General features: G+C 44.2%; 1 long non-coding RNA gene and 1 pseudogene across 2 annotated transcripts; both read right to left on the bottom strand.

Annotated features, from left to right (window-relative positions):
- Positions 1–469: 469 nt before the first annotated feature.
- On the bottom strand, positions 470–8,612 carry LOC310890955. The gene is made up of 2 exons (XR_014577364.1): positions 7,274–8,612; positions 470–2,246 (listed from the first exon to the last, which is right to left on the bottom strand). It is a non-coding gene; the product is annotated as an uncharacterized lncRNA (long non-coding RNA).
- Positions 8,613–13,273: 4,661 nt separating this feature from the next.
- LOC310890954 (zinc finger CCCH domain-containing protein 11A-like) lies at positions 13,274–19,434 on the bottom strand (annotated as a pseudogene). Its single transcript has 11 exons — positions 19,287–19,434; positions 18,939–19,058; positions 18,033–18,156; positions 17,385–17,588; positions 16,738–16,857; positions 16,149–16,229; positions 15,622–15,732; positions 14,821–14,883; positions 14,467–14,562; positions 14,191–14,256; positions 13,274–13,677 (listed from the first exon to the last, which is right to left on the bottom strand). The product of its transcript is annotated as a zinc finger CCCH domain-containing protein 11A-like (transcript).
- Between the last annotated feature and the right edge of the window lie 1,496 nt (positions 19,435–20,930).

Raw genomic sequence — 20,930 nt, 5'->3', positions numbered from 1 at the left:
AACTTATACCAACTAACATCAATAGAACAATAATTGGGTGACACAATGTGTTCAAAATCCCAGTTGCAGTTGGCGACCATCCAAAGAGTTTGTCCCACCAGCTATGATCTGTGTCTTGTTTTACTCTTTGCAAAACTCTGTTTATTTCTTTTGTATCATGGTGGACAGTGATTAAAGTCTTCTCTCCATCTTCCTGAATGCCTTTTAAAATTTTGATCAGGTCTTGGTGTTTAAGTAATTGCTTCACTAGCGTGAGGTTCATCCCAATAGGTGTGGGTAATAACTTGTGATACATTGTGTTGTTGGACTTGATCAACTGGTGGGATACCACTGGTGCTGAATATAAAAAATCACACCCGATGATTCTAACAAAGTTACAAATACAAAAGTTAGAGTGATTTTTGCTAGGTAGAGTTATGTTTTCCTCATCTACTTCTACAAAAGCACAAGCAGTCCTTAAACACACACAGCCTTGACCAATATATACAAGCACAGTCTTTTGACTAGTATTTGGATGAATTTCAAAGTGGCAAACACCTTGCTCAGTGTCAAGACAGACATCCTGAGCATCAATTGTGTTGCTCTCACAAATAAATCCTTGTTGTTCCCGGGTAACACATGATTCTAGATTCACAGACTGCCATTTCCCGTTCTTCATCCGGGCCCAGGTTCTATGCTCCGAAGGATAGAGCACTGTTTCCTCATGATTTAACCCTAGTGCAACAATGGGGTGGATAACATAAACTGTAGCATTACGTATAGTAAGCACAAAGGCAGTAGCCATGTTAATAATGGGATCATAGGTAAAATTTACCAGAGTCCACCAAGATTGGAACTTCTTTTCAAAATCATTGGCATTGTCCCAAACAATCTTTCGGACTTCAGCCGGAAAAATGCCTTCACTTCCTTCCCTAATGATCAAGGCAGCCGTTGCCTGCATCCATAACTGTACCTGTATACAACTAAGAGCTAAAGATACATTATCTTGCGCCATACTAAGTGCATCTATTATTAGTCTGTGGTCCTGGTCTTCAGCCTTTTCCCATATTGGTAACACCTTTGAAACTTGCCATTGGCTAGTTCCCAATGCCAGTAAGGATGATTGCAGGGGCTGTTTTAGTTTTGTCAAATCGCTTGTTGCTGTGGCTAGCTTATTCATTAGTATTTCTGAATCAATTCCATTTAAAACTCCTAATCCTGTTCCTAGCATTCCAGTTAAGTCTCTTTGTGTTCTGCCCCTGAGGTGTACTTGCTTTTGTGACCATATTGTCCAGCCTTCTAATGATGTCTTTAGGAAAGGAGAACAGGCTGGTTGAACTGCTGAGATGTTAATTTGTATTAGCAATTCAACACGCTTGAGAGACCATTCTGGATTAAATAACAATTGTTGTTGGCCTGTGTTCCTTACTACATATGGGCCTGTTTCATAAATTTTGGGTTCCAGCTTGACTGGGGCTTGGGCATAGGTTGTAGGGGAAGGAAGTGCAATAGGGGGTCTCACTGTTGTAGGAAGTATAGCATATATTGTAAAATTTATCATGAGGCTCTCGCCTTCCTTGATCTCGAGCTTTTGACCATTATTAGTCCAAAAACAGTTAACTGCTACAGTCTGTGTTAATATAAAATTATACCAACAATCTAATTTACCTGGGCGGATACAACCTTCTTGTTGGCCACTTTTGGAAGTCGGTTTTACTAAAATCCCCGTTGCTTTCTCGTGGGCTGTTCCATTAATCATACGGCACCCTATTTCAATTTCGTCCCCTACAGTTCTTTGGTGTATCCACCCTTCCCCTAAATTTCGCCATTCTGATAATGCATGTAAATGATCACCATTTGTTCGCCAAATAACCACAACAGCTAACTTTCCATTAATGCTCTTATCCTCTGTGGTTACGGCTTCAGACCAAGGCCACCCACCATTCTCTATCATCATAGAAGCACCTTCCAATTCTTGAATCACAATTACAACTATAAGCCACAGAAATAAAACAATTCTGTTAACTAAATTTCTGCTAACTACATTACTAAATACTCCTGACCATAGTGTCTTCATTTCGCTTGACTGAACTTTAGTTTCAGTTCACCGTCACCCAGCGTTACTTTCCAGGGGGCTTTTGGAGCTTTCTTCACTCTCGAATAATGGATCCAGGCCGTTTGCTCCTTAATCTTGATGGCGGTATGTGTTGTCAGCAGCACCTGGTATGGTCCCGTCCACTTTTCTTCCAAAGGGCGACCTGCAAATGCTTTTACATACACATAATCCCCAGGTTTAAAGGGGTGGATTGGTTGGTCCAGCCCTCTAGCCCTGGTTCCTGAGACAACTTTAGATATTTGATCCAACTGTTTTTGGAGTCCTATTAAATAATTATACAAGTATCCCGACCCCAGTTGCGTCAGGTCCTCCCCGCTGAACAAAAACTGATAGGGTCTTCCGTATAATATTTCAAAAGGGCTTAGATTTTCCTTTGTCCGTGGTTTTACTCTAATTCTAAGTAAAGCCAAAGGGAGAGACTGAGGCCATGATAAATTAGTCTCTTGCCCTATTTTGGCTATTTGTTGTTTGATTAGATGATTCATCTTTTCCACTTGTCCGCTTGCCTGTGGTCTGTAAGGGGTATGGAGTTGCCAGTCTACCCCTAAGACCTTACTTACTTCTTGAACTATTTGCGCACAAAAATGAGAGCCTCTATCTGAGGACATTGCTGCCGGAATTCCGAAACGCGGTATTATCTCATTCAGTAAAACCTTAACCACTTCTCTTGCCTTGTTGGTTCGACAGGGAAAAGCCTCCGGCCACCCGGAAAAAGTATCTGTCAAAACCAACAAGTATCGATACCCCCCTTTTCTTGGCAGTTCTGAAAAATCTATCTGCCATTGTTGTCCTGGATAGTTTCCTTTACTGATTATTCCGAACTTTACCCTATTTTCTGTATTAGGGTTATGATGCAAACAAATACTGCATTGCTGGGTTACTTGTTTTACCGTAGTATACAGATTTCTTCCCACCAAGACTCGACTCAGATTTTTATATAAGGTGTCTGCTCCCCAATGAGTCTTATTATGTTCTGCCATGACCATAGGCCATATTAAATTAGAGGGTAGTACAACCCTATTATCTTTCAGGTATACCCATCCATCACTCCTTGCTTTTCCTCCCAGGTCCCCAATTAACTTTTGATCTTCCCGTGTGTACCTAGGTTCCTGTCCTTCACCTAAAGTTTGTATTTTACCGTCTGGTATTAAAGTGAGCGCTTCTGCCTCAGCCAATCCGGCCACCCTTTTTGCTTCTTGGTCAGCCAATCGGTTCCCTACCTCGAAGTCAGCGGTTCCTTTTTGGTGTCCCCGGCAATGTATAACAGCCACCTTCTCTGGGTGCTTTACCGCTTCCAACAACTTCAAAATCTCCTCAGCATATTTTATTTGTTTTCCTTGGGCCGTTAATAATCCTCGTTCCTTCCAGATAGCCCCATGTGCATGCACCACACCAAATGCATACTTAGAGTCTGTCCAGATATTTACTTTCTTTCCTGCTGCTAGTTCCAATGCCCGCGTAAGGGCAATTATTTCTGCTTTCTGAGCAGACGTCCCAAGGGGTAATGGTTTCGACTCAATTACCTGTTGAGTGGTCGTCACCGCATACCCTGCTTTGCGTTGTCCTTGTTTCACAAAGCTGCTTCCATCAGTATACCATGATTCGTCCGCGTCTTCCAAGGGCTCCTCCTTGAGATCTGGTCGGCTAGAATACACAGTTTCCATAGTTTCGATACAATCGTGGACCACTGGCTCGTCAGGAGCGTTACTAAGGAAAGAAGCTGGGTTCACAATGTTAGTAACCACACTTTCTACGTCATCTTGCTCCACCAGTATTGCTTGGTATTTTAAAAATCTTTGAGGGGATAACCAGTGTGCCCCTTTCTGCTCCAAGACTGCCGAGACAGTGTGTGATACCAGCACGGTTATCTTCTGTCCCATAGTGAACTTCCGAGCCTCCTGTATATTCATGATGACAGCGGCCACCGCTCGAAGGCAACCCGGCCAACCTTTACTTACTTCATCCAGTTGTTTAGAGAAGTAGGCCACAGCTCTCCTGTAGGGGCCCAGCTTCTGTGCCAGCACCCCCAGAGCCATCCCTTGTCTCTCATAGGAGTACAACCAAAAGGGTTTAGACAAGTCCGGTAGACCCAAAGCTGGTGCTCGCATTAACTCCAATTTAAGCTTCTTAAAGGCAGCCCGTGCTTCCCCCGTCCAGACCAATTTCGATTGGTTATTCTTGATGAGGTCATATAGGGGTTTTACAATTAGTCCATAATTATTAATCCATAGACGGCACCAACCTGTCATCCCTAGAAAAGTTTGTAATTCCTTAATGGTCTGTGGTTCTGGGGTACGGCAGATAGTTTCTTTCCGTTCTGTTCCTAACTCCCTTTGTCCCCCTGAAATCTCAAACCCCAAGTAAGTTACACGTGACTGAATCAGCTGAGCCTTCTGTTGAGAGACTCGATACCCATTCAAACCCAGAAAATTAAGGAGACTTATCGTCCATTGCATGCAGCTGCTCCTATTCTCAGTGGCTATCAAAAGGTCATCAACGTATTGCAGCAGAACTCCTTCGGTGTTTGGGGCCTCCCAAACCTCAAGCTCTTTTGCTAGTTGATTCCCAAAAATCGTGGGGCTGTTTTTGAATCCCTGCGGCAATACGGTCCAGGTCAATTGAGCCTTTCGTCCTGAGTCTGGATTTTCCCATTCAAAAGCAAAAAGCTTCTGACTTTCTGGGGCTAAAGTCAGGCAGAAGAAGGCATCTTTTAAATCCAGTACGGTAAACCAAACTAAATTATCTTTTAATTTAGTCAGTAATGTGTACGGGTTGGCTACCACAGGGTGTATATCTTCAGTGATCTTATTTATAGCTCTTAAATCCTGCACTAATCTATAGTTCTTCCCATCTGGCTTCTTAATTGGTAGTATAGGAGTATTATATTTCAGATTCACACTCAACCAGCAGTCCATGTTTTAAAAACTTATCCACTATCCCCTTAATTCCTTTCCTGTCTTCTAATCTTAGGGGATATTGCTTAATCTTAACTGGCCTTTCCCCTGGCTTTAATCTCACCACTATCGGGGCTGCATTTTTGGCTCGCCCAGGGATGTCAGTAGCCCAGACTCCTGGGTAAACTTGGTCTAAAATCTCCGAAGGTACTTTACCGATGGGGTCTGCTTGTATCAGCGTTAAGCTTAGCACGGTTATCAGCTTTTCTTCTCTCACCTTTAACCCCACCTTCCCTTTTTCAAAGACAATTTCCGCTTCTAATTGTTCTAGTAAATCTCGCCCCAGCAAAGACTTCGGGGATCCTGGTAAATATAAAAACCTATGTATTCCCATCTGTTTCCCTAACTTATATTTTAAAGGCCTTAGGAAAAAGGCTTTCTCGTGCTGGCCTGTAGCTCCTATCACCGTCACAAAATCCTCATCCTCTGGTATCAATTTCTGGTTTAACACAGAATAAGTCGCTCCTGTGTCAATTAAAAACTCCACTTCCTGTCCTGATTTCCCTAGCTTAATTTTAACCAGCGGATCTGCTAGGGTAGAATCCCCCGGTCCACTTCATTGGTCGGGAGATACACTAGCTACCATCAACCTGTTCTTCTCCCATTGTTTCCGACATTCCCTTTTCCAATGACCCACTTCCCTACAATATGCACACTGATTCGGTCTCAGGGGAGGCTTTACTGACCTTCCCCTTATCCCATTCCCTCTTCCTTTTCCCCGAAAAGGTTCTTCTTGCCTCTGTAAGGCCGCAACAGTTGCCGCAGCAATAGCCCTACCCAGCCTTTGTTTCTCATTCCCTTCTCGATTCCTAAATACCCTCCATGCCTCTTCCACCAGCCTTTCTAAATCTCTCACATCCGGCTCTTTCATTTTCTGAAGCTTCCGCCTTATATCGTCCGCAGACTGACCCAAGAACAATGATACTAGCTGGACTTTACCTTCCTCAGAAGAGGGGTCTATCGTTGTAAATTTTTGCATTGCTGTCCTTAGCCGATCGAGAAATTCTGACGGGGTCTCAGTTTGCCCCTGTTTTATGGTATATAACCTAGACCAGTTTACAGACTTTGGTATCGCACTTTCCAAGGCGATCCTAATCCATTCCTGATATCTTTTTAATAACCTATAATCACCCTCATCATTATAGTCCCAGTTTGGGTCCACTCTGGGCACATATACCTCCACAGTTCCAGGTAAAACTGACGTTACCTGGGTCTGTACTTGAGTTTGTGCATTCTTAATTACCAGTTGCTTTTCCAGTTTCCGATAATGCTGCCAGCATTATCTCTATATCTTTCCAATCGGGATCTAAATTCTTTCCAATCAGCTCAAACCTCCGGGCCACTGATTCTGGATCATCCCGGTATCCTTTCACAGCTTCCTTCCGTGAATCTAACTCGGCAGTTGTGAAAGGTACTTTTATCCGAGCTGGTCCGTTAGCCCCCATAGCCTGTCGTAACGGGGCTTGAATAACGGGCCCGACCTTACTTCGGGTTTGAGCCGTGATCGGGGTAAAGTCTCCATTCCCCCAACTCTCATTTTTCTTATCTATTCTGCCGTTTCCTGGTCTCGCCCCCACGCCTTGTTCTATTATCTGGGGCGGGAGGACATAATCCTCCATTCTCTCCTCTGACTCATTCAATTTCAAACATCTCTGCCCGATACTGCACGCCGAACAACATCTTTTCATTTTTCCTGCCCCTTCCTTCTTCATATCCTTTTCTATTGCCAGGATCAAAGGATCCTGTGGGGCTAAGTTAATTCCACACTCCTTCTGCCATTCCGGGTGGTTTCTCAAAGTGAAAAACATATCTGCGTATGACACCTCATCCCACTTTCCCTCTCTCCTTAGAAACAACATTAACTGTAGTAAAGTATTATAATTTAAGGTTCCATTCAGTGGCCATTTCCCTCACAATCCAACTTATAAAGTGGCCACCATTGATTACAATATTTTATCAACGTTTTCTTATTTTCAGTTCCACCGGGGGATCCCCCTATATTTTTCCAATGACTCAAGATACATCCCAACGGGCTTTTCTTTGGAATCCCACTACTCTGCTGCCCCCCCATGTTACAGTTCAGAATGTTTCTTGTTACACAATACAAGCCGGCAGCTTTCCACAATAACACCAAGATCCTAGTAACGTTATAAAGTGTACAATCAAAATCCCAAAGACAATAGCCAAGGTCAAGTTCCACATTTAAACACAACGTAACACTAACCTCGCATGCAAAGGTTATTTGTTTCCCAACAGCAACTGAGTGCTTTCCAAAAAACCAAATGCCGTCCTGCAGAAAACTTTTACTTTCCGACTTACAGACGACCCCAATTGACCGGTCAACCAAATAAACCAAAATAAAGAATATAATCACTTACAATGATGGGGTCCGTGTCTGCCTCCGCAGTGATCCGTTGAGTCGAGGAGTCCCTCCGGGAAATCCCGGGGGTACCCTAGGGAGTCCTGTTCCCAGCGGGTCCTGCGGTCCGACAGAGAAGAAGTCCCATCTGGGTCGCCAGATTGATTCAAAGATCATAAATCCAATTTCTTTAAGTGATTTATTCTTTATTGACGGCGCCGGATGCACGGGGGATCTTTCCGCCTATCGTGCATCCCGAAGTGAAAAGCCGTCCCAAATTTATACATCACAGTGATTAATATTTTATTAACGCCTATACATATTCATTATCTAACCCCGCCTACTCTCGCTTCTCATGCTAATCAGTTTTTTGTGTCCTGCGCCTGCGCAGATCCTCTCAGTGGTCTTGGGCAGGGGTCGTCGAGCTGTGGTCGGTGGTCTCAGAGAGGAAGGCCATAAGTCTTCCTCACAGTGTACTTTTCACCCTTGGTCAGGATTCTGCTGATTTAGCTTTCTTCCTAACCGCAAGGACTGTTTTTTCTTCGAATCTTCTGCTCATTATTTTCTTATCTTGGATTCCAATGTCTTGTTCGAGATATATTGCCCATATATGTCCTATTTCGAGATACATTGTCCGTACATCTGTTTCCTGCCCTACACCTAATGTTCTGTTCTCCTTTAATAGTTTCATTCTTAACCCTTTCTTATCTGGAATCGCCTCAGCTTCCCTAATCACCGGGAGTCTCTGCTCCCCCAGGACGCACACCTGTTACGTAAGGCGGCTGGTTTTGATGCTCCCAGGCTAATACATATTCATTACTACTTCGAGAAGAGGCAGGGTTATTAGAATTGGTTTCCGGAATCCGAAACCCCTCCCAGGGGCGCCTGCGTACCAGTCTCTGGTGGTCTCTCGGGGCTTGCTCGGGCTGAATGCTGGTTGTCTTCCTCCCAGGCTTTTGTCCTTCAATTGTCCTTCAGCTCCCCCTTCCTCCTCGTTTGGGAGCCTCTGCGCCGGATTTCAGAAACTCTAGCAACATCCCCTGCAGTAGTCAGCACTTTTCCCTAAAAACCCCTTTGTTCTCTTATCACCTAGACCCGGGCCTCGATGTTAACCCTTCAAATCCCTTAGTGACACGAATTGCTGGACCATTCCTTACAAAAGGAAGGATAAAATATGTAGAGGAGCAATGGCACACGCGAAAGCCCAGCGCCGCGGGCAGAGGCAGCGAAGGTTGACGGCAGAACAGTGCTCGGTTTGAACACGGAGAGGGAAAGCGAGGGGAAGGTGGCCGAAGCCGGCCGCAGTCTCTGAGCTCTCCTCCTCCTGATTGTTTTCTCTCAAAGACATTTCTGTCTGTGTGCGGGCACCCGGAGCCGGCAGAAGTCCCCGTGAAGTCCTTCGGCAGGACGGAGGGCTGCGTGGGCTCCAGTGAGAGAGGGAGTTAGGAGAATCTTATCAAGTAGAGATAGAGCGCTGACAGCGTTAAACTAGGATGCTACTTAGCGTCTTTGCTAACTATGGTGCATTGTGCCAATTAACTAAAGCAAGAAGCCTTGGGCCCCTTACCAAGGTCAGTCTCCTAATAAGAGAGCGAGCCTATCTTAAGAAACTGGGAGAAACTGGTCCTGCAGGTGGACAAGAGCCAAGGAGCAACTGAGTCTGTGCAAAGACAAGAGGTCAACTAGCGGTGACGAGGAAGAGTCATCAATCTTCATGCCCACGACCTCCCGTGCTGCCCAGCGCTGAATAAACATACCTACTTTACAATCTCACTGATTGTGGAGTCCCTTTTCCGCAAGTCACTAGCAGCGGTTTCTTCCGCAGAGGTTTTCCCAGAGCCGCTTCAAAGCTTCCCTCGCGGAGCTGGGGCGTCGCAGGGGGTCGTCAAAGCACGCACGCGCACACACACGCACGCGCACACACACACACACAGGCGTTGTTGTCCAAACAGAAAGTATTTACAACAAATTCGACAAGCGGTTTTCCTCTGCCAGCAGCAAATGCCTGAGGGCCCCTACAGCTTCACAAATCATAGCACAAAGAGCCTAAAGTTCCTCTAAAATTTAGGGAAATGATTCAAAATAGATCTGCTAGGGGAAAACGATCACTGGCGGCAGGGTACACAATACACGCGAGTCTCAGCTCTCCTCCGCAGGGTCAGTGCCCACGCCCAAGTGCGACGCTGATGGCACCCGAACATTTGCTGTAGCAGGCAGCAGAGCCAGCAGCTCAGGGGAGCAATTTTAAAAACCAGGAGGCACTTAAACCAACCCTTAATTGACCCAGTTACTGCAGGAGAGTCCCGACTACTCGCCCTGGAGTCCTACTGTCACCAGCAAAAAGCACCAACCAAAGCTTGGGGGAACTTTGGTACAGCACAAGAGAAGGGAGTGGGGGTAGCGTAGCCGTATCGCAGAGCTGCTGCTTTTCACACCATTTTATCATCCCTGATAATTGAAAGTAAGGCCGGGTGGGCTGACCCCACCACCACCACTCCTGGCAGCATGTTTGGTCCACAACGCTAGAATAATTGTTTTGCTCCCTCCCGCCCCTACAGCTTCATCATCTGAAAAGATTACAGTCAAAACAATGGCATACACAAATAAAAGTCAAGAGTTGACATAGTAACTCCGGGATTTGGGTATCAACTGTCCGAGAAATCAGAACACCCAGGCTTCACAATGTGCCCAACATCGAGCTGTGCCAAGGGGGGCGGAAGGAAGAAGCTTTCCGTTTAAGCCTTCAGAGCATCGCTCCATCACTACGTCAATTCACAGCCACCACAGCGTGCCGATGGACATCTTTCTGTGCCAAAAGAAACAAGTGCTTTGTCCTCTTGATATCAAAGGTAGCCACCTATAGTTACGGAACCATGCACAAGACCTTAACTCTGACCAGCAGGAAAACTTAGGACAACTGAGTGCAGATCCTGCCAATTTCTACCAGTTCCAACTGTGCTTTAAGTCTCATTGCAAAGCCTCAGTTAGAAAAAGGATCACCTCGGGGTATCCAACAAGAAGAAGAGTTGTTTTTTTTTTGTTTTTTTTTTTTTTTTTAATATACCATAGGACTATGCAGTTCAATCATCAATCATCTTGGAAAGCTCAAGGAGGAGGTCATCCTCATCCTTCCCTGGGTCCAAGTCGAGCTCGGCTTCCAGTATGCCGTCTGAGAGTTCCCAAAGTAGCGTCTCTAAATCCTCGTCTACAGATACGGGCGCGTTGCCTGTGGAACTCAGCCGGCGTGTCCTTGCTTCTTCTAGCTGGGAAGAAGCTGAAGTCGAGCTTGAGAACTCCATTGGCTCCACAGATTCTGCCTGGCTTCCAAGATGTGCTTCAGGTCTTGGCAGAGCAAGGAAGAGAACAATCAGTATATGCCATTTCTTAACGGGAAATCCCTTTTCTGCAAACCGGCTCTTAAAACCGTAGCCAACCCCTCCTGCACTTCAATCTTACCCAGGGATTGTTATTCAATTAACCCAGGGCGACATTTAGAGCCCAATATATTAGCAGGTACATTTTTCAGTTTGGGGGTTTCTCTGTGAAGCCAGAGCACCTGGAGTCTAGCAAAGATGGTTCAATTGTTGTAGCAAGAGGCACTTTGCCACCTTGCTTAATTTTCCTGTAAAAATGTTAAGAAGTCTCCATCTGCAAATATCTGTTTGCTAAGTTAGTCATTTTTCCCATGGCACACTCAGCAGAGTTTGCTCCCCACTACAGGAAGCTGATCTGCAGCCATCACTTCCCTCTGCTCTCCCTGCACTCTTGTCACCTTGTATGTTTGTTCGGGTGGCATTCTTGAGGACCAAAAGGCAGAGGACACTACTCATCATTTATCACCTCACGAGGAAGTAGGAGAACTTCACCTCATCCTCATTTAGGTATTCAGACAGAGCAAGAAGTCACTGGAAAGCTGTACCGACTTGCAGCATTTAAAGAAAGTAAGTCTAATTAAGCATTCCTGCTAGCTGCTAGAAAGTCATTTCACGTGACTTATTCCTCTGATGGATTTGGGCTTTAATTATCTCAGAACCCTCCTTTTTTCCCCACGTGTGACAGAACTTATGTTTCACTGGGGATATACACCGATTGAGAAAAAGAACAAGTTGTGGTCATCACCTGTTTTGGGGATTTTCTTCAAGTCTGGTGGCTGGGACGTGCTCCAGCGTGGCTGGAACAGCCTAGAAAGCAGCAAAACAGCATTTAGGACTCATGGGTAAAAGATTCCTTACTAGCTTTTTCCTCCATGCTGCTTCTCCTCTGGCATTGCGGAGCCTTAGCCAAAATACAAAACCAAGGTGCTCCTGAAGAAAGTTAATATTCACTTGGAGGTTACTAATGATCTTGTGTCTTTTAAGAACACAGCATTAATGGACAAAATCCTCCACACCAGAGAAATCACAGAATCACAGAGGACTAAGTAAATAGTGCCATTAATCTAATAAATATGGAAGGGTACTACAAGAATTCTGTAGGCAGCTACTGGATTTAAAAGGAAACAGAAAGCCTGTAGAACTTTTGAGTTTTCCATCTTTTCTCCTAGAGGAGGGTGTAAATTTTACAAGGGATCCATTTCTGCATTAGCCCCTGTCCTTACCATAGCTGCTTTTTTGGCTGGAGGTCCCATTGTGTCAGCGTCAGAGGCAGTCCGTGGCTTCACAGCTGCTACAGCAGAGGGAAAACTGCCAGGTGCCTTACGTTTCAGTGCCTTCTTCTTGGGGGAAGCGACTTTCCCATCCCAAGGCTTCGCAAACATGTTAAAGTTGGCTAGAGTAAAAGGAAGAGAGAACTGATACAGTCTTGCTCTGCCTCATGAAAAATCCACGTTCTCTTCCTCATTTCCACGGCCCGTCTACACAGTTAACTGTATTTGGCCAGCAGAATTACACTGCCATTGCCTGGATTCTCAGCAATATCTTCCACATAGTAAACTCCGTCTACCAACAATCCATACAAAGGAACAAAGGAACTGAATAGCTACAGTAAATCATAATCCAGGACGAGGGAAACTCAGACACAGAGCGATCCCAAGTGCAAGCAATACTCTAAGACGTTGTATGAAGTCTAGTAAGATTCACAAATGTTGACAGCTTTTGTATTTAAAGTCTTGCTCCCTCTAGGAAAGGAAAAGCAGCAGGTATAGTAAGACAAGAGAGTGTATGCAACTGTTGTACCAGCTTCCTCTCCCCTGCAGTGATGTCCCACAAAATCTATTAAGTTGTTCTACAAAATCCAAATTTGTAGAGTCATATTCTAGTCTCCCATTCCTGACCTAACATCTGGCTGGCAGGAGAAGAAACGAAAGAAAGCTGGGTACTTGTTTTCTTTGTGTGTTTATTTCCTCGTGTCCCATGAGACAGAGAGAAAGGCTACAATGTGCAGTGCATGCAGCCTTTAAGCCCTCCTTATCTCCCTCACACAATCTCATTTTACAAAGTTGATATAATCTTAACAACGAGGCCTTTGATCCTCTGTCATTTTTGACAGAAACTGGCCCCCCACACTAAGACGCTGAAGCATGCTTTACAAACACATACACGTGTCAAGTTAAGCAACACATGCCAAAGAGGAAGGTGAACTTGAACTCAACGCAGGGAGGACTTCATACCATAAACAGATGGCAGAAAAAAACAGAATACCAAAATTAGACTAAAAAGCCCCTCAATGTGTTAATTTTCTAGTGGGAAATACAGAATACCATCACGTAATTAACGAAAACAGACATGGTTGCATGTTCTGGCCCTTCTTTGCCTTTGAACTTTGCAGCCTTAAACTCTTTTATCCTCTGCATTGAAGGAAAAAGCAAAGCAGATCCTGAGCAAACGGAACTTGCTCAATATGGGAAGCACCTCACCGGGGCAGGTATTAAAGCATCTTATTACCTGATAGCTTTGTGTTCCATAACGATTTCTGCCCGGCTGGGGCAGGTCCAGGTTGTGCTGGGGGAGCTGGCACATTTTCTCCACTCTGCTGCATCCGCAGAGCTTTCTCGCGCTTTATTTCTTCCAGGGTTTTAACACGCACTTCTCCTTCTGGCTTGGCTTTACCTGCCGGCTCCTTCGACTGCACTTTGCTGGGCCCGGAAAGAGTGAGCACGCTCTGCTTCTTGGGCTCACCCTCAATTTTTGCCCCTGCGCTGGGATCTTTGGTTTTACCATGCCATTCAGCCTGGGCTTTGGCTTGACATTCTCGTCTCTGAAGAGCTCTCTCACGACGGATTTCCTCCAGTGTTTTCACATGGACCTCTCCCTTTGGCTTAGCAGCCTTCCCTGTCATCATCAAGAAATGAGAAGCGCCAACATTTAAAGAGAGTCCAACAATAGTTTAAGTCTCCAAAATTTGTCACAGTACTAAGGAAAACTAAGCCTGAGCGTTCCCAATAACGCATCTTAGGACAATAGCCTAACATTCTCCTCCTCCTCTGAGCCACTTGTTGTATTTTGAAGACCAGCCCTATCCAGAGAGAGTTGCTACACAGAAATGCTAGTTTACTTGATTACTTTTTCAGACTGCATTTCAAATTCCTGCTCCCGGCAGTGGCTCTATTCTAATTGTATATGATGGTTCACAGAAGCAGCTTAAAACCTTGACAAGGCACAAGCGGAAAATAAACACACACCTAGAGCCAGATTTCTGATAGTGGCTGTCAGAAGAGCTTCAGCACTCGAGCAAGAGGAATCAGTTCTTTGTTTTCATTTGAATTCCTTTTTAGGGCTGTATGAAAACGGTCTAAGTTCACGGAAAGGAAGAAGGAGAAAGTATATTTAATAGCCAGTTGTTACCTTTCGCAGTACTAGTCCGTTGAGAAGGTAATCCTAGCCTCTCCTTCACAGACTTGGGAACTTGAACTGCAAAACAGAAAAAGACCAAATTAGGGAGGCTGCATAAACGTCAACTTTGTGTTCACATTCAAAAACAAGGCAGGAAAGGTAACTTTGAATCCCGGTGATTAAGACCTCAGCCAACATGCAAAAAGAAACATCGCAGGAAAAGGACAAACAGAAAGCCTAACTACAAAACCCGTGAATCACATCCAGATGCCTGTTTAGTAGCTGTACCTCTCTTTGGTGCTTTGTCAGCATTTCCCGGAACCTCCACCTTCTTCCCCAGCCTTTCAGCAAGGCTGCGCTTCACCGGAAGGGCGCTTACATCAGCTTCAGACAGAGAAAACAAGGAATATTTTAAGAACATTTCTTTGCAGGAAGATTTGAGAACAGTCAACCACAAGCTTCTATTTTTCAAGCATATTTTCATAAAATTGCCTTTCAGCTGCTAAATGGTTTTTTTGCCATTTCTGCAGTCAACACAGATCTCCACTGCAATGCATTTTCCTCTCATACGTCAAAAATACTCTTCAATGCAGTCATATAGAGAAGGCGGCACCTAAATAACAGCTCATAAAAAGTTCTTACCCACGGAGGCTTTCCGTTTTCCTTGTTTCTCAGCAAGATCTAGTCGAACCACAGGTTCCTCCCCTAAAACAAAAGTAAAATTTTTCTATTTCATAGAAACCAGTAGCCAATAGAAATAGTATACTGTTAGCCCATGTCCAAAAAAAACCCAGCAAGGCACTGTTTTGACAGCTAAACCACACAAACTCATATTTCAACTATAATTAACTTAGAAAAAGTATCCATAGTCTCAGTGTTTGCCTCAAATTCCAGCTGAATGTAGTCGAGAATGAATCTGAGTCTGCTTGACAGCTATACTTTGTGCAGAACAGAGCTGCATAAGCAAGCAGAATATTATTAGGTACAAATGCTGAGAAATATTCCTTTCTAAGGTGAATGTCTATGAGTAGAAGTACTTCTTCACTTCTTTCCCTTTCAAAGGAATTTGCACAACTCTAAACAATATAATTTATACACAGACTCCTATCGCACTACTGTCCACACGTGCCACTGTCAGCCTCTTTAAAGCTTCAGAAATTGCTTCTTACATAGCACTGTCCTCTAGAGCTCTTTCTTCTCGTTACTCTCCTGTTTTTCAGTTATCCCCCTATTTGCATACTGACACATTTTTTTCTTTCTCCTGCTACTGCACTTAACCTGAGCACCAAAGCTTTCCAGTACAACCAGGGACTTTCAGCATAAAAGCATGTTTTGAACAGAAGGCGGCAGCACCAGGAGGCTAACAGGGGTGAATTGCCTTCCTTCTTGCTTAACCTTCCAGTTTAGGAGTAATGAAATCAAAACAAAAGCATGAATTATTACCTTCCTCTGTAGACAGTGTCACAGTTCTCACCACTGTCCGGACATTTTCCTTTTCCGGAGCAGGAAAAATCATAGAATCGACGGGAGGAAGAGAAGATCTTGAAGGACCTTCTGCTCAGAGCAAGCAAAACATAAGGAAGTTTACCAAACAGAAAAAACTATCACGAAGAACAAAAAACTTTAATTATTCATTACTGTCAAACATACAGTGACCAGAGCATGCAAATAAGAGAGGTGACTAGTTTGCCTCTGGTTGCCCTTGGAATTCCCATCTAGAATACCAGCTGGCTGAGAATCAGGTTGCTCGATGCCCCCAGCTAAACATGGAAGTCTATCCCTCAAGCAGCTCCCAGCCACCATCACCTGCCATTCTGAAGCCAATCAAATTTCACTTCTTTGGCAAAATAGTTGGATTCACCAAAGCATAGCCAGCTACCCGGTATTACTGGAAGAGGTTTTTTTTGAAAGAAAAATCATCACACAGGATGAAGGTGAACCGGGTAAGGAAGCAGGGAATATTAACTCACCACCGTGTCTCTTAGTTTTTTCCTTCATTTTCTGCAATTTGATTTCTTCAAGTGTTTTTATTCCAAAATTCAGACCGTCCTCTGAAAACAGAAAACAGTTAATGAGACTAAGGCTTAGAGGCACTCACTGAGGATCACAGATCCTCAGGCTTCTTAGTGCTCAGGAACTTTCAGAAGTATTTAGAATAAAGCCTGTCAACACTCCTCACAAGTGAAACAACCATAGAATCAATGGCATTTTGCCCCTCCTTTCACCCTTCAGGGTAAAAACTGTAGTTTTAATTTTAATCCATTTACGTGATATTAGATCCCTCTATCGTTAGATATGGCTTTCAACAGTGGTTGCCAGGCTGCACGTGCAGCCATTTAAACTCCATGCTGTGACCCTGTTTTGTTCTCCAAAAGGAAAGAAAAGCAGTTCAACTTTCTGACCCAATGGGCACATGATGGTATCAGGGAGAAATGAGATCATGGAAATAACCGAGTCCATTCAGCACCCCTACATTCTGTTGTGTTTTTACGCCACATTGCTTTTGAGTTAATTGTCAAGTTACCCTGCCGATTTATCCTACTACAGGTGCTGGAATACCTTGTTTAGCAGTAGTAGCACTGGCTTTCCGAGTGGAAATCATCCGTAATCCATTTTGGCCTTCCTCAGCTGGTTGCTGGACGGGAGTTTTAGTTTCTTCTCCTTCCGCAGAAAGCTGGTCTGAAGGGGAAAAATCTATTCAGTTATGCATAGGCCAGATTGTTCGTGATTATGTAGCTCATGCAATGACACTTCAGTCCATGGTTCCTATAAAAAAGTTGGTTTTTTTTTTTTTTTTTTTTTTTTTTTAATACAGCTACACTGACCTGATGAACTCGTAAGTAGACTACCCTAGGACAAAACATCTAGGACTCTAGATTCTCTCTGCAGCTTTAACTACTACACAACATATTACTCTTCAGACAAAAAAAAAGGAATTTCCTTCCTAGTTTCACATAGAGCTTTACACAACAGACCAGCTAAAGCCAAGAGTGGTTCTAAGCTTTCCTCCAACATTTCAGGTTCTGTCCGCTGACTGCCAGACAAAGCCACCAGTGACCTGAGCGGACTGCCTGCCCTATCGCTAGTCAGACCTCAGGTCATCTGTGATTTATACATTCATTTACAGCACAAATTCCTTCCAAGAACCAAAGACTTACACAATCATTTACAGCACAAATTCCTTCCAGGAACCAAACCATGCTCACCATCATCATCTTCATCATCATCTGCAGCATTGATTACAACTGGAGGGTGTGTAGGGCTTGGGACATTTTCCGAGTTTTCCACTTTCATCACCCGCCTTAGCTATGGAGAGGGATTGGACTGGACAGAAAGTTTGTTTTGCTGCAGTGACATCTGAGCCACTTTCAAATCATCGTCCGCGGACTCAGGCGGACTTGGCAGTGTAGCTAGAGGAAGAGGAGGATCATCAGTAATATGGCAGTTTAAAACTTTGACCACAATGCACGAAGATGGTAGCTAAGGCAGATAACCTGCACAGGCAATGAATGCAGCATCTCCTTTTGCCCATCCCGCCACTGTTTACACCGTGAACAATGACTTGCCTTCAAACAACAACACATCTCCCTGCCACCCAGCAGAAGACGAAACAACAGAAAGCAAACTGCAAGGCAAATATCACACAAAGCAGAGAGAAGCTGAGCATGAAAGCAGAAAACAAATACCAGCAGTACAGCAGCAGTACACTCGGTTTAGCTGACCACCTAGGACTGCAGACCTTTTCCTGCACTCACAAATGAACGGTTACCTGATGTCTCCTACACTATTGGCACCCACTAAGTAATATGCAAAATTAATTCTTCAATACTTAAAGAAAAAGGACCTAAACTCACTCTTGCTTGGTGGTAAGAAGACGCCATCGATGTAACGTCCCTTTGCGTGATGAAAAGCACAGTTGGCTTTCTGACAGCCTACTGGCTGCTTCTCCCAGTAGCAGGGAATCTCAGCGCGCTTTTTCTGAAGACAGAAAGAAAGACAAGCTCGTGATAACATGCACCTAAGGTTTGCAAAGAGATGCACAGTTCCAGGTCACGACAGCGATAGGGCTGTCACAATACAGTGCTGAAACATCATTCCAAAGGTCAGTTTATCACGGAAGTATAGTATTTCCGGGCATATTCACAAAGTTTGCAGAAGCTGTAACCACTATGCACGTTTAGCCTTGTCATCATTCAGTTTGAGAAGACAGGCACTCTCAGACATCAGTTTAGGGTGGGTTAAACTAATACACCTAGGATTATACTAGGATTATTCAGAGGGAAAAAGAACATCTTAAATTGCCTACGTTAACTCTATCCAGAACTACTTCTCGGAGACTTCGTTCTTCTGCACCTTTAACTTTCCCCACTGCTTCCTAGCCCAGGCAGCTAGAACAGCATTATCTGAAGGACTCCGGGACACAAGAGACCTGATAGATCATTATCAAGCCTGCTCTCAGGAGGCTAGTACAGCCTGTTTATTACCCCCCTGCTCCAGCAGCTTTTAGCAGTCTAGTTAGCGGTTATTCTGCATCTGTTGAGAAAATACTGTCGGCGTCTAATAAAAGAAAATCTTGCTAAGACATACCTAAGGCATTGATTTTATTTCCCTCTCCTTCCTCCCACCCCCTCCCCTGCTAACAGAAACCAGTGTAATTCCAAAGCAAAGGACTCTGTCCTGCAAAAGCACAATCAGCACACCTACAGCACTGAAAAATGCTTTTGTTGATTTATTTTGAGAACACATCTTTAGGCACTCACATCGATTTCCATGTGTCTGAATCGGCAGACATTCCTGAAACAACGACCCTCCTGCCACAGCGTGCAGACTGTCTCGTTCCCCAGAGCAGCTTCACAGTGGCGGAAGGAACAGTTGTCTCCCTGTAACCAAAAGGAAACCAACAAGGAAAATATAGTACAGCCTCAAAAACGTCCATGCTACTGCCTCAGGTTGCTACGATTGAATTCAGAATCTATCTGGTTATCACGTTAACCAAAGACCAGTGTGCCTCCTCCTCCTACTCTACCCCTTCCTGAAAAAAAAGAAAAAAAAAAAAAAACAACAACAAAAAAACAAAGCAAAGCAAAGCAAAAGAAACCCAGCCATACCTTGGTACAGGTAGAATAGAAATAGAAGTAGCAATCGTCTCCTTGTTTAGACATGCCGACAAGTTCTGATAACAAGCTCGGGTTCTCTCCACAGGGACTTCCTCTGCTCTTGGAGAGAGCTGTCTTCACCCTTGCTTGGGCTGAAAGTCTTCCACTGGCTTGTGATCAGTGAAATCTTCTTTTTAAAAGTAACCCTAAACAAAGTACCAACAAGTGAAAAATAATGAGTAACAAGCATTTTTCCAGCTTTCTTCTGTTCATCAAATTAGTCTCTTGAGGAGAGCAATGCCTTGAAATCAGCTGTTACGGGAACTAACACAATATTAAACTAAAGTTCTGTAAAGCTGCCAGGAGCTTTGTCAGCAAGTGTTCTCTTCCACGTCCTCAATAATATGCCTTGGAGCACATCCGGAAGCCTGAAAAGGGAGTCACTTCTTCAAAAACCACCTGATCATACATGCAAGGCAATGATCAACTATGGCTACGAGTAACTTCTACAGAATGCAGTATGACGCATTAAATAGCACGTTCCAGTCACTGTGGGTCTTCGAGTTCACCTACCTGGACAACCTCAGCAAAGTTATCGATCTTCAAAGACTTCCAGTTAACCTCTCCTGGAGGCCGAACCAACACTGAATCCGTGAATTAATGATAAAGGGGTAGGAAGAATTTGCCTCCTCACTTTGCCAAGGGAGCCTCTCATCCACAATTCAAACATAGGATGTGCTTTTAAACAGCTTATAACTAATGGAGGAAGCAAGTCCATCTGAACACTCTCTCAGACTGGAGACAGCCAGGGTTAGTTAGCTCTTCAAAAAATAAAAACCAAAAAAAAAAAAACACAAAACAAAACAAAAACAAAAAAACCCAGTGCATTTAGAGATGAACTCGTGATTCAAAGTGGCTGCAAAAATGAGGCTCCATCTTCCACAGCCAGAAAATTTGACTTTTTTTTTTTTTTTTAATTCAAAATTCAGTATGTTCCAATCTCTGGTCTTCAAGATTTCTTCACCTATTAAGAAAACACTAAAACCTTTCCCCGTCTTTATTACCTGTACAGCAAAAAACACACCAGTGCACAGAAATACACAAATGTGCATACGCATACACACATATGTGTTTAGACACACACACACGAGGAGTGAGTGATAGAAAGTTAGCGAGAGCGACAGTGGAAATCAGAAGTTTTGCCTTTTTGACACAGAGAGCGCGTAAAAACTCTCTCATTTTGAGGGAACTAGAAAAAAATTGAGGATCTACCAAATATTTTGATGAGTATGCCTTCGAGGCCAATGCTTTATACCATGAGTGATCTGGGGGCCAGCACACAAATATGCATACATATGTATCACACAGTATCACAGATTTCTAGGTTGGAAGAGACCTCAAGATCATCGAGTCCAACCTCCGACCTAACACTAAGTACTCCACTAAACCATATCGCTAAGCTCTACATCTAAACGTCTTTTAAAGACCTCCAGGGATGGTGACTCCACCACCTCCCTGGGCAGCCCGTTCCAATGCTTAATAACCCTTTCGGTAAAGAAGTACTTCCTAACATCCAACCTAAAACTCCCCTGTCGCAACTTTCGCCCATTCCCCCTCGTCCTGTCACCAGGCACGTGGGAGAATAGACCAACCCCC

Source organism: Anser anser, assembly GCF_964211835.1.
Source record: "Anser anser genome assembly, contig: HAP1_SCAFFOLD_153, whole genome shotgun sequence".
NCBI lineage: Eukaryota > Metazoa > Chordata > Aves > Anseriformes > Anatidae > Anser > Anser anser.
Note: the sequence above shows the minus strand (reverse complement) of the source record. Positions and strands in the feature narration are given on the sequence as shown.